Raw genomic sequence first — 13,182 nt, 5'->3', positions numbered from 1 at the left:
GGACATGAGTGAGCCCTGGCAGTCCCAGCCACGCAGCCTCTCCCCAGCCCAGCCCCTGATAAACCCAGGATGTAACTGGGCAAAGGGACATTGTCCTGTTCTGTGGCTGGGAAACAAGGCTGAGAGACAGCAACAGTTTGCCCACGGAGACACAGCAGAGCCAAACGCTGAATTCAGGGTTTCTAGCTCTTTTTCTGCTGCCCCTGACACAGGCTTACCTTTCCTTGCTGGTCTCAGGGCCACTGCTTGTAGAGGGTACAGGGGGGAGCTGTGATTTCAGTCCTGTTGGGCAAGGGGATTCTTTATGTTCCTGCATAGGGAGGCTGTGCACAGTATAACCCTTTTGGCTCTTTTTTCCCGTCTCTCTTGGGTATGCTTCTGTGTAAGCAGAGCAGAGCCCTCCGCACAGCCTGTCGCCCGTGGCGTGGAGCAGCTCAAACAAAACAGTTCATGTCAGAGGATTTTATTTCCACTTCAGCATTTCAGATTTCCGAGAGCCTCCAAAACACAGTGCTGCAGTGTCTGCAAGTGAGCATGAATTGAACATCTGGTAAAGGTTAGGGTCAAACATATAAATGGGGGAAGCACAGCACATTTCATTAAAATACTCAATCTGTGACGTCAATTGAACTGATCAAGCCCTTCTGCATTGCAGTTTGGGAACCATTAACTTTATCCAGTGGAGAGTGTTTATATGGAAAATATGAGGCCAGGAAGTTTCTCCTGATTGTGATATTAAGGCTATCAAAGGAGCTCGCTCTTCCTTTTTTTTTTTAAATCTCTCTGTGTTGCTCTTCCACCCCGTTACTGTAACACCAACCTCTGTCCTGGCCCCTACGGGATGCCACTTGCTGTCTCCTCACCAGCTGAGCCATTGTTGCCGCCTTCTGCTTCTCATGGACTTGGATGCCACAGGAACCTGTGGAGTTGCTCTCACTTGTCCCATTTTGCAGGGAGCTGTGCAAGGCGGCTTCCCACCACACGTGCACAGATTGGCCACTGTCCAAAGTACACTTGGAAGAATTAAGATTAGGTTTAGGAGTGTAATAAAAAATAGCTTCCATGGGAACAAAATTTCTGCAGTTGTTTAAAAATCAAGATGGTATGTCTACATGGACATAAAATATCAGGGGACTGATGTATGACACCCTGGTGTGCTCACAGAACACTTACAGTTGTTGGTCTTCCGCATAAAACATTAAAGGCCTTATGTTTTTCTCCAGTAATTCTGATTCATTCAAAGCCTATTCGGTTCCTGCCAGGCAAAAAGAGGTCTTGATTTCTGTGCTCCAGGAAAAAAATAGCTGCCACAGAATGACTTGATTTCAGTGTCTGGTTCTTGGAAATCTGACCTGTGGTAAAGCTGGAAGCATTCGTTACGTGCCCATAATGCCTATGTCCCCTTACAAGTTCCTTCTTGTTGCACTGCAGCCCAGCCGTGCTATGGAGATGGCTATCCCACCAGGACATATGGCTGTATTTTACTTGTGACCACTCATGGTTGAGCTTCTTTAGCTACTGTGATAGCACCAGGGTAGGTGGTCCCTCCTGAAGGACAGATAGAACTTCATGCTGGCACCTCCCTAGACCCAGGCAGCTGCCTTTGGGGATGATGCTATGGATCTTCCTCTCTTGGACCATATCCTGCAGGTCCTTTCCCAGGTCCAGTGGCCTGAGCATGCTCAGGACAACATGGCTGGGAAATGCTGGGGCAGGTGTCTGGCTTCTGACCACCTTCGAGCAGGGCAGAAGGGGTTACATCACCACTGGATGTATTTTGCTGGCTGGCTGCAATTTGCTCACAGCTACAGGCTATGCACCTTGGTCCCAAAGAGTAAAATCAGAGCAATTACTTTTGTTGTGTCCCAAAGTATCTGAGACCTTGGCAGATGTCTGGGGTGAGACCACCCGTTCAGGACAGTGCAAGATGGGCCTGTCTGTTTTCCCACTGAGCAGGGTCCTGACCCATATTCCAAGAAAAACAAGATTAGGAAAGAAACATCTCCTTCCCTTTACCTCCCGAGGGTATTCGGTGAAAAAAGGTGAGGATGGGGAGGAGAGCTGGGGCTGGAACTGGGAGCACCTCCTCCCTCTTCCCTTCTCCCTCGGTTATTCAGGTGACTTAGCTGCTGGTACCCTGCAACCAAGCTTTGATTTCATCCCCTCAGTGACTAAGTGTTCCGAACACATGTGAAGTTTATGGCTGTGGTAGGAACTGAGCTTCTATGTTCTGGATCCATCCATTTGAGTTTTGATCTCCTTTTAGCCAGTCCCTTATGTCCACAGTTTTTCTGATCAGGAAGGGAGTTTTATCCACTGTCTTAAACCCTGGGTATATATTTCTGTCACTGAAGTCTTTTCTTGAAATTCTCTTACCTTAAAGAGATAGTCAAATCTCACCCACTGCACACACCTTGGCAATGTTAGTCATGGGCCAGTTCAGCCTTGGATTTCTTGTAGAAAGGCCTCCAAAGCAAACTCTTCCTCCTTGGAAAAGGGGGCTCCCCCCTGCAGGTGGGTTTTTTTCTTTTTTCTTCTTTTTAAATTTGAAAGAGCTTTTGTTTAAGTTCTGAGCAAGGCCGTTGCTTTCAGTGACCTGATGTCAGGCACACCAACCAGCTGGGAAAACAAGAGAGCTGTAAAAGCAGCAGTCCAGCAAAGACATGGATGAAACCACGAGAAAAATGGGTTTCTTGCCATGCAGCTGGGTGGTCCACATGAAGCCTGAGTGTTGTGCTGAGTCTTGTGAAACTTAACACACCTCTGAGTACAAATATCTTCTCTGCAGGATCAGATGTCTCATTTACCTCCTGTTACCTCCCAAGACTTTTCTTAAAGCCTTGTTTTGGTGTTGCTTTGAAACGGCCCTTGTGAAGGTGAAGGACAGGTACTGGGGTTGGCTACTGATTCCTACCTGTGCTGTGAGGATCTGTCGCTTCTTAGGAGGTTTCAGCCTCAGATCTGAGAAACACTTCGGTGTGAATCCAGAGCATCAGGATGACTTTGTTGAGTCTACCTCCTATGGCAACAACTGCAGATACTGCCACAGAAGACCTGGGGATGTAACACACCCAGGTGTCAGAGCACAGCCTCTTCTGGTGGCCTGAGCTTATGATGGCCTTCAGCAAAGCTACTCTGGCTCTCCGACATTGTGGCCTGGGTCAGGTCATACAGATAAACCCACCACCTGTGAAGCGGCATACCCCTTCCTTGCTATCCTGTGGTCACCTTGTCTCCAAGCGCTCCCGGTGCAGATTGGTCCCAGCACGTGGTGGCTCAGCCCTTCACCTTCCCTGCTCCTCCCACAGCAGGGGTATGGCAGGCTTGTCATGAGGAGATTGACCCCTGCCCTTGGAAACAAAAATCTCAAACATGTACTCAACAGAAAGGAGAGAGGACCTCTAGAAAGTGGGGGGATGCATGGAAAGACCTGCAGCAAAATTGCTGTATCTGTGAAAAATATACATCCTCCATGCTTTTTCCATGTGAATCTAATCTTTAAGTCCTTACACTTACAGACACATACCATCATACAAGTGAGCCGTTCACTTCATCACTGAAGAACTGCCCATGTCTACTATGGGGCTTCTTGTACACTGTTTTGTGGTTGAGGGCCATGCAGTTAGGCTTGGGGTTAGGGTTGGGGTTGGGATAACGCACCAGTGTGGGTCATTCTAGACCTCTGTGTGTCTCCCGTAAAATAGTGTCAAGGGAGCATCCATTTGATAAGGCAAGGCACAAAACTTATTTTCAAAAACATGTATGTGAAGCTCATGAGGTCATGATCCAGGATGGGTCAGCCAACGTGCTGTTTAAAAAGCATTACAGTACGCAAAATGAAATAATTTTTCTCCTTTGAATCATGGCAAGCAACTGAAGTGCTTCCAGACCAGAGCCAACTGTTTGAAATTGGATATTTAACTTCTTTTGTGTAGTTTAGCGCTGAGTCTCCATGTTGTCTGAGAAAAAAAAAAAAATCTTTCAAAGTCAAAAGGATTTGCCAAGCATGAGAATATTATTTTGCGCTCTAATTAGTTGATCTGTCAGAATAAGAATGAAAACAACACTTGGCTGCACTTAGTTTATTGAGGTACTGCCCTAACCAGGACAATATTGATGGTGGAGTTCAGACTCTTCACTACCAGGAGGTTCAGCCACCACTGCCCAGACATAGCCCTCACATTAGCTGAAGTGTGATCAGCGAGGTGGCACCAGAGGGGACAATGGTGTGTACCAGTCTCATACTGCACAAAGCTTTCCTTTGGTTTGGTTATGTCTCTGCACCGAGTGGGTTCATGTGGGCTGCAGCTGCTGAGCTGCTGGTATGCATCATTGACTCACAGACAAAGATGGCACATCGCTAACAATGACTAGATCATCTATGTCCCAAGGGATTATTGATTATCTCAGTATAATTGTGACCAAGAACTGCTAAACATTAGACAAAAGACAGAGTGGTTATATTAAATTGAAAATAGATGTCCCTGTACAGTGTGGCACTCAGCCCAAGAGCATAAATTGTTGTATCATCTTCCCTTTTCACAGGATGACCTACCTCTGACACAAATGGTGGGTTTAATGCCTGGAAGATTTAAAGCTTAAGCTCTCAAAATCTCCTCTTTGGCCACCTTTGCTACCTGAAGATTAAGTGTGCTGCTAATCAAAAGAAGTTGCTGAGCAATTGGCTAAAAATGTTGAAACGATTCTCAGAATATCATGTGTTTATATCAGTTTTGCTTCTGATTTGTCTCCACTGAACCACCCAATATACAGTTAAATGCTACCAGGTAGTTAATTACTTACTTGAAAGCATGAAAAGAAGTAATTTTATTCACGTATTTATGCATCAAGTTGGCCATCTGCTTGAAAATCTGGGAAACCAGGACCTCAGCAGCCACTTGGAGACAGGAAACGCGATAGTGTTTCCATATAAGATTTTCCATAGAAGAAGCAGTAAAGCAAAAGTAAATGCCAGCGAAAACAGGCGTGAGCCTCTGGCTGCAACCAGAGCAGCCGAGGGGCCTTAGAGACAAGGATGTACACACCCACGTGGCTCTATCCATATGTGCTTCCCCTTTTGGAACCAGTTTATTGACTTGTGGGCTGATATAGACAACTGGCGACATTTTTGTGGGGTCATAATTTATTTTGATCTCTACATTTCAACTTCAGTTCAAGACTCGAGTGGATCTCATTTGTATCCTACCAGTAGATGAAAGTGTTATAGCCATTTTTAGGGAAAAGCAACCTGAAGTATCAGTGTAGAGCCCAACCAGAACTATGGCTATTGAACTGACTTTGCAACAAATCATGTAAAACTCTAAGCAGTGCCTGATTTCAAAGCAGAACCATATTTTTGCAGTCCATGCAGACGGGTCTGTAGAACACCACAGGGGTTTCGGCCAGCTGGACTCAGCTCCGTGGCTCTATGGAAGGCTCAGGGCAAACAAGTCCTCATTTCATGTGCTTGTGAACATTCTCATGGTCACCTTCCCACCACCTTGACTTCCACTTCAGGTCAGGGCTTTTTGGTCAGTCGAAGGATACATTTGATTTGAGTTCAGCTGAGCTTGCGTTCAGGGAGGCTGAAATACATTGACAGGAACAGAACAAACCCAGAATGTTATGAATTAACAGTAACAAGACGTCCAATGAATGACATCAAATCTTGACCGAAGCCAAGCCTACAGTGATATACAAAGAGCCAGAAGACAGATAGGAACTGCAGAGGAAGCCAAAAAGGAACAACGCAGCTATGATAAGACAGCAGCCAGGAAAGAACAATGAAAAAATAATTTGGTCTAAATTTGCAGCAGAAAACCATGCCTGGTGCCAAGAAAGATACCCAAGGAACACGGTAGGACTGACTGCAGTATAACTGATGGACCTAGACAAGAGAGAGAGTGCAAGTGGCAGGAGCAAGGCTGGAAGAAAGAGTCCCAAATTTCCTGACAGCATGGACATGGTTCCCTCCTTGTCAGAGATGAAAAACTCCCAGGAAAAGTCCCTTGCTGCAGACTGCAGTTCTGCTTTTGTCCGAGGGAACATAACATTGAAAGGTGGGTGTGGAAGAAGCAGAGGGAGGAAAAAAAAAGCGCCTTATGGTAAACAGAGTGGAAGTGGGTGAGGCAGGGGAACAGGATTCAGTTCAGACTGACACATCAGTTATTTATTACTGTTTGTATCCCGATATCGTACATCTCAAAAGGAAGGCAAAGGCTTTGTCCTCAAGGGTTAGCTATCAGCACCCGAGGGCAGCTGGCAGCAGTGTGGTTCCCAGGACAAGGGACCACGTCCCTGGGGTGGAGGTGGCACCAGGCTGACATTGGGCATCATCCACAAGGTGTGGTGATGGGAATGGGAGCTCGGGGTGCTGGGATGGTGACAGGCTGCTGTCACATTTAACATTTCCCTGTGGGCAAATGAAGTAACTAAAAGAAATGCAGGTTGCTGTGAAAGAAGGAAAAGAGAGGTGACAACACTGGTTAGGTTTCAACACAGTGGGAATGGCACAGTCAAGGAGTCCATCCCTATTCGGCAAAACACACAGGCATGTAGCTGTAGGCATCGAACAAGTCCTGCAGCCTTGACTGAGTATTAGGTATAAGCCTTTTCTGTTTTTCTGAATTAAACCGATGCTTTAAAACCTTTGCAAACTGGAAATCAGGGACAGCAAAGCCAGTCTTGCTCTATTTTTCATATTTATTCCCAGAGGCTTGTTGGCAAAATTGTACTCTGTGTACTTTTACAAAAGGGATCTAGGACATAATTATTTGAATAGAGAGCTATATGTGATAAAAATCTGTTTATACCACAACATCTCCAGCCAAATGATTGACGTATACATTTCTGTCCTTCCATTGATGTAACTTTTCAATTTCCTGTTGATGTCTAAGCTTGATTTATTTTTCCATTTATTTGGGTTTTACAAAAAGCACTAAAGAGCTTGGCACTTGGGTCGCGTTTTTTCATCACTTCAACCCTCTTAGTCCTCGATCACTTCATTGTTTCTGCAAACAATGAAAAAGAGAGATGGAAAGAACAGCTGTGAACAGCTGGCTTGTTCGCCAGGTGTCTGACTGGTGTTCAAGTATCCTCTTTTGATGGAGGCCTGTATTCCCTGAAAAAAAACCCAAAAAAATGAAATTCAGAGTTCACTTCATGTGCTGCCTTCACATGATGTGACACAGTTTTGCAGAGATCCTAGCAAGGAGCCTGAAAAATCAAAACAAACAAGAAAAGCTGCTTCAGGAAACCTCAGGGGTTTTTTTTCTCTCCAGTTGCACCCCAGCTGAATTGAGCAGAGAGCTCTGCGAGACCTTCTTATGCAGATTTTGCCAAGTTATTTTTAAAGAATCCTTCCTCTTCTCATCATCCAACTCCTCTCTGCCTTCTTCACCCAACCTCATATGGAACAAAGCAGTGGTCGGGATTCAGACCTGGAGACCTCTGGTTGTGCAGACACTTCAGCAGTGGATGCTCACGACCATGGTGACTCCTGCATTTTATCCTGCCTGCAAACCTGCACACTTGGGCAAAGAGCCTCTATCTATTCCCAGCTCATAAGAGCTCTCTGATTCCTTGAAAAGTAGCTACATGTTGCCAGTTGTCCCAAGGTAGAAGAGTCTTGAAAGTGAATCAAGAAAAAGCAGATTGAACTCAAAAGCAAAACTGATTTATTGCCCACAGATTTGTAACATGATCATACCAGCACTCAAACATGTCCCAGGAACAGTGATGTATTCCTTACATCCTGCCCCATGGAGGTTTATCCAAGGCAAACAGAAAGAGAGGCAAACACACACGTCACCCTGAGGAAAGACATACAGATTCTGTGGCGAACAGAACCAGGGAACTGTTCAGCAGCTCTGTCTGCAATGGCAAAAACTGGCGTGCAGCACTGCCACAAGCTGGAGCCTTCAGCTCCTGACCTTCCCCCTCTCAGCCTGGGTACTGCAGTTTCTCCTGTACATCTTCAGCACCTGACTTTTCTGGGAGGTCACCTAAGGATGCCAGCACCTATTTTCCTCTTCCAGGCTGCAGTTGTGCTGGTGAAGACATTTCCATCCCCAACACACCCCCAGCTCTCAGTGCACCAAGTGCCTCTTGCTAACATGCTCCAGCTGCTCAAGTCATAGTGAGCCAGATCAGCAAAATCCTGATTTACTGGGAATGAGGAAGGAAAGAATCTTCATAATTAATCTTCATAATCTTCTGAATCTTCATAAGTGATAAAACAAGAAGCTGTAGCACTCACTTTGTGATTTCTCGTATTAAGTGCTTTACTACCTACAATAATAATTGCATTTCTGGCAGCCACAATGTAGTTAACAGCCCCAGTTCAGCTGAACACACATGCCTGAGCTGAGTGCTGTGTGCACCTAAATCCATCCCAGTTCGGCAAAGCGTATGAACATGTACTTCAGTGCCAGGGAAATAATGGAAGTGTGTCCTTAAAGTCCTGGCTAAAGCTATTTGGGCAGCACCAAGTCAGAACAGTGGAAAGGGTGGGATAGTTTATATGGTGTAATTTTGAGATTGATCGTAAACTCAGATGGCCTAAGCAAAAGGAGATTCACTGAATTTGGTGCAACCATGTCTATATCACTCTGGTTTTGTATCTGCATTACCTTGATTAGCTCTTGCAGAAGATACTTCATGGGACAGAAGATAAACCAAGTGAGCAGCCCAGCTCCAGCACAATTGAAACTCAGTTTAAGTCTACTTCACCCATGCCGGTAAGTAAGACCCATTCCAGGAGACTTGCATTCAATATTAAACATTTTAACTTCCTTCTTCCTGGTTTTTAGTCATTTTACCATTAATAATAAGGCAGCATTTATGTTTGCATATACTTCTCAAGCAGCTGAGGACAAATGGACTGACTCAATATTTGACAGCACATCAAACTAGATTTGCCACAGTTTGAGGTAGTTGACCTCTCATTGGAAAGTTACCTAAAGATGAAAAAATTAAGCATATTCCCTTTCTTCAGGTATTAATCATCTATAGGCTCTCACCCTACAGAGTAGCACTGCTTAAAATGCACCTACACTCTGTTGATATCAGCCCAGTTGTGTTGATAAAGTTATAGAGATTTATCTCACATGTAGAATTGGATCACTGTTCTAAAATCAAGTCATGGGTTTTACCTTCCACATCAAATCTGTCTTCCCGGTTAAGAAAAAAGTCAACTAAATTTTAAACTATTTTATGTGAACATTCAGCACCATTTGAATTACAACCTACTGGAAATCACGACAAGGATTGCTGTCTGACTGTCACACCCTGTGACCCACTGGCTAGTGCCAAGCTGTCTAAACCCTCAGCCCCTTTTTCATGCATCATCCTGGACTTGTGCACACTCTCCTAGTAAAATTATTTTTTTTTCCTGCAAAATCCCTATCCAAAGCAAAAAACATCACAGCACAAAATCAGATCCTTTTCGGTTTTGCATCTTGCAGCACCAAATAGAGCTAGTTCTGAGGCCAGCAAAGCCCTCCAGCAAGGAGCCTGGGTAGGAGTAAACACCAGCACCCCATTTCTGTTTGATACCTCTCAGCTGGGACATGAGTTTGAGGGATATATTTCACCTGGAGCTTTGAGACAAAGAAAAAGCAATCAGAAAAATAGCTGATCAGCATCTGCCACCTTATGGCCGCTGCCTTTATTTTACTGAGGACCAGATCCTCTCCAGCTAAGATTTTTCTAGTAGGTTGATTTGCAGATAAAGGAAATTGGATTTAAGTCAGTAAGTTGCTCTGCTGAGTACAATGGGCTGTGGGTGAAAAGCATTTGCATGAATGTGGTAGCAACGATGCTGAAGCTTTTGGGGAGAGGAGCTGAAACATGCAGGCAATATTAATGAGCAACGCTTAATATGGTAAGATTTCAGTCTCTGTTTTGAGCTTCTGGCTTTTTTTCAGCATGATTCAGGATATGCTTAACCTCAGGTGTCAGCTGTCTCCCTCACCTCTGTAGGACTGCTCGCAGTCTCAGCATCAGACATTTTGCTGACTAGTGTATTTGTGGGTTTGGGGTCCCAGGAGGGAACTGCAATGCAAATAACTGAGTAGACCAGTTCTGTACCATAATGACTATTTTGTATTTTTCCTTTTCCTTCTGGAATTTCTATTCCTTTCTCAAAACCAGAATTTTTGTAACTGTTTTCTAATGCCGTAGAGATCAAACGGATGACAAATGCACCTCTAAAGCGGCGGGAAATGGTTTAACCGCTGCACTCAAGCCCTTCCTGAGAAAGAGCATAGTACAGACCCTGAAAAGTAACAGTGGAAACAGACTCGTTTCTCTCTTCAGATGCTGACAAAGGATTAACACCATTGAGCAAAAGAACTTAAAAAAGCAGAAATCTCCTTCCCAACAGGCGGTGCGGTATCTTGCACAGCGGGATCTGCTTGAAACCCGGGGGACGCGGGCACGGGCCGTGACCTTGCGGTGCCGCCCGCCGGGCGGGGGGCGGCGGCAGCCGGAGCGGCTCCCGGGCCGCGGGATGCTCCCGTAGGGAGAGCAACAGCACCTACGTGTGGTCGGCTGAGCTAGGTAATCTTACAAAGCCTGAGCCGAAAGAGGCCTGCAGGAAAAAGCAGAGGCATAAAGTGCTGATACTACCGTGTACAGCTTGCTGTGCTTCGCAGGGGCTGCTGTGAGTGCACGGTGCTGCCACGTCCCCCTGTGTGCTGCCGGGCCTCTGGCTAGCCTTTGCCTCTGGTTGGTTTTAGTGGTACTGGCCCCTTTCCACCAAAGTTCTCAAATATATTACTTCTTGCACTACAGAAATAAGCAGGCAACGGGGGAGACCTGGGCGAGCAGCCCCTTGTAGTGCAGGGGGGTGTAAGGGAGGCGATCCAAGCCCTCTTACACCCTAGTAGAGCCTGTGTTAGAGGAAGGCAAGACCCCGAGACCTATAGCCTAAATACACACTCATGTGCAGCCCCTTACAAACGCCAGAAGCAGGTGTTTTCAGCCCCCAGAGGTATCCCCGGGAAGGAGCCCAGCTCAGTGGGCACGTTTCCACCACCAGTGTCTGTGCATGATGTGCATAACAAATCTGTTTTCATTGGATTGGCTCTGAGCACTTGAGATTTGGACTGTAGGTACTGGAGTAACTGTGGTTTGGTTCCTGATCACACCAGGTTTCTCCCCACTGCCCTTAAATCTCTGCAGTTTCCCTCTTAAGTTATGCCTTCTTGTACAGGGAACGCAATGGACTGGGGCAGCTGCCTGCAGCCTGTATGTGTCCACCTTTGCTGTCCCCTGCTGCAGAGACAAGGCAGGACAAGATGCTATTCAGGACATAGGTCCGTCCTTTCTGATACCCTGTCTCAGTCCATTCATTATTCTGTTTGAAATATGCTGGGATTGCTGTCATCCATATTTCCCTCTTTCACACTGCACCAGGACTGAAGAGATTTATTTCCTAGGGGCCATTTTTAGCGATGACACTGCAGTTAAGCCAATTAAGCCTGGCAGTGACGGCTATCTCACTGGGTCGTGCTCCGAGGTGCAGCCAGCTGGAACTGGGTCAGCTGCGCCAGGCGTGTTGAGCAGTATTTTCTGTAGCACACAAGGCTCTGCTGGCACTCTGGCTACTCAGGCTTCATCTGGGAAGCACCAGGACTGGAAACTGCTTTTTGCCTCCATATGGCTGAATCTAGCAAGGCTGGGTCCCTTTTGGGTATCCTGCTGTGTACATTCATCTCCATGCGTGGTGTGATGGGTCACCCTTCTGAGCTCCAGTGTCTTGGATCTACCGGCCAAAATGCTGGTGTGATCAGACCTAACTTGCTATAGTCAAAAAAAGCTGTCACGGCAGGGATCTATTATTTAACTCCTGTGTTATATGAGGAGATGCTGTAGTTTCTCACAGACAGCTTTCTTTACTTCAGCCGTTGCCTGCAATCCCTTTGCAGTTTGTGCTGTAGTTGCTCTCAAAACAGAGCACTTGTAGCTCTCTCCCACTAGAACCTCTTCCCTAGACATTCTTTTCAAAAACTGTTTTTTCTGTGATCCTAGAGAAGTTTTTTCCTGTTTTTAATAACTTGTGAACTTTTGTACTGTGAAATTCACTGTACAATGGCTTCAAGCAAAAATTATTTAAAAATATGTAAATTTCTGTTATGTACATTCTATTCCCTCTTCTCTCATCCCAGTTGAACTGGGTGTTTGCAGAAGAGGTGCTTTCTGTCCAGAAGTGTCTATAAATCGAGGTGGACAAAACAAAAGAGGGGGGAAAACAGAAACCTGAGGGAAGAACAGAGTGTGGAGTTGCACTGGTGGCAGCTGGTGGCCTTGGGTCTCCAGTTGGCAGCTCCAGCCCTCTGGGTGGGTTTTTTGTCAGACATTAAATAATGAAATAGTGGAACAAAGAAATAGTGGGCTCCAGCCAATCCACTTTTAGAGGCTATATCGCAGGTTTTGTGTGACCCACCATCTCTGCACTCTGGCAGAGCTGGTCTGGCCTTTGAAGCCATTGTAGCCCAGATGAATTTTGGACATCTGAGGGAGGTGGGTCCCACAGACACTGTCTCGCCTGTTGCTGCTAGAGCCAGCCCGCATGAGTGCAAGACAGTGATTTTTCCTTGACCATCAGTCAGGTTCCCGGTACTGCCTGGGGAAGCACATGCACAACTGGCTTAGGCTTTTCCCAATCCTCCAAAGGTCCTGAGACTCTCACTTGCTTGGGGGAAATGTGTTCCTGCTCACTGCAAAGCTGGAGGAGCTGTCGGTACTCCATCAGCGCGGATGCAAACAGGGATTTGAACAACTTTTCTTAAGAAAAGGATGCAGGCATAAACAGTGTGAGGAGGGCAAGGTGCCAAAGGTTGGTGGGGGACAGTCAGCTAAGGAGCTGTGGCTGCAGGATGGGCAGGAGGGAGCAGCATCAGGCAGAGGAGGGGTCAGGGACACTGACCCTGGGACTACTGCCAGCTTGCTGCAGCGAGGCTTCACTATAAAAAGCCCCAGCATGTGTGCAGGCAAGGTTCCCCAGGGTGGTGTGATGCTCCTTCTCCTGGGACATGGGTGCTGGAAGGTGGTATTAGACCCTGGCAATCCTTGGGCATGGGAATGTTAAACAGTGAACGTCTATGGTCTGCTCTGGACATGGGCTGGGAGGAGGGAATAAGTAACGGTATTGAAGTCAAATCCCTTTGTAGACTTCAT

Source organism: Falco peregrinus, chromosome 2 (genome assembly GCF_023634155.1).
Source record: "Falco peregrinus isolate bFalPer1 chromosome 2, bFalPer1.pri, whole genome shotgun sequence".
Lineage (NCBI taxonomy): Eukaryota > Metazoa > Chordata > Aves > Falconiformes > Falconidae > Falco > Falco peregrinus.
Note: the sequence above shows the minus strand (reverse complement) of the source record.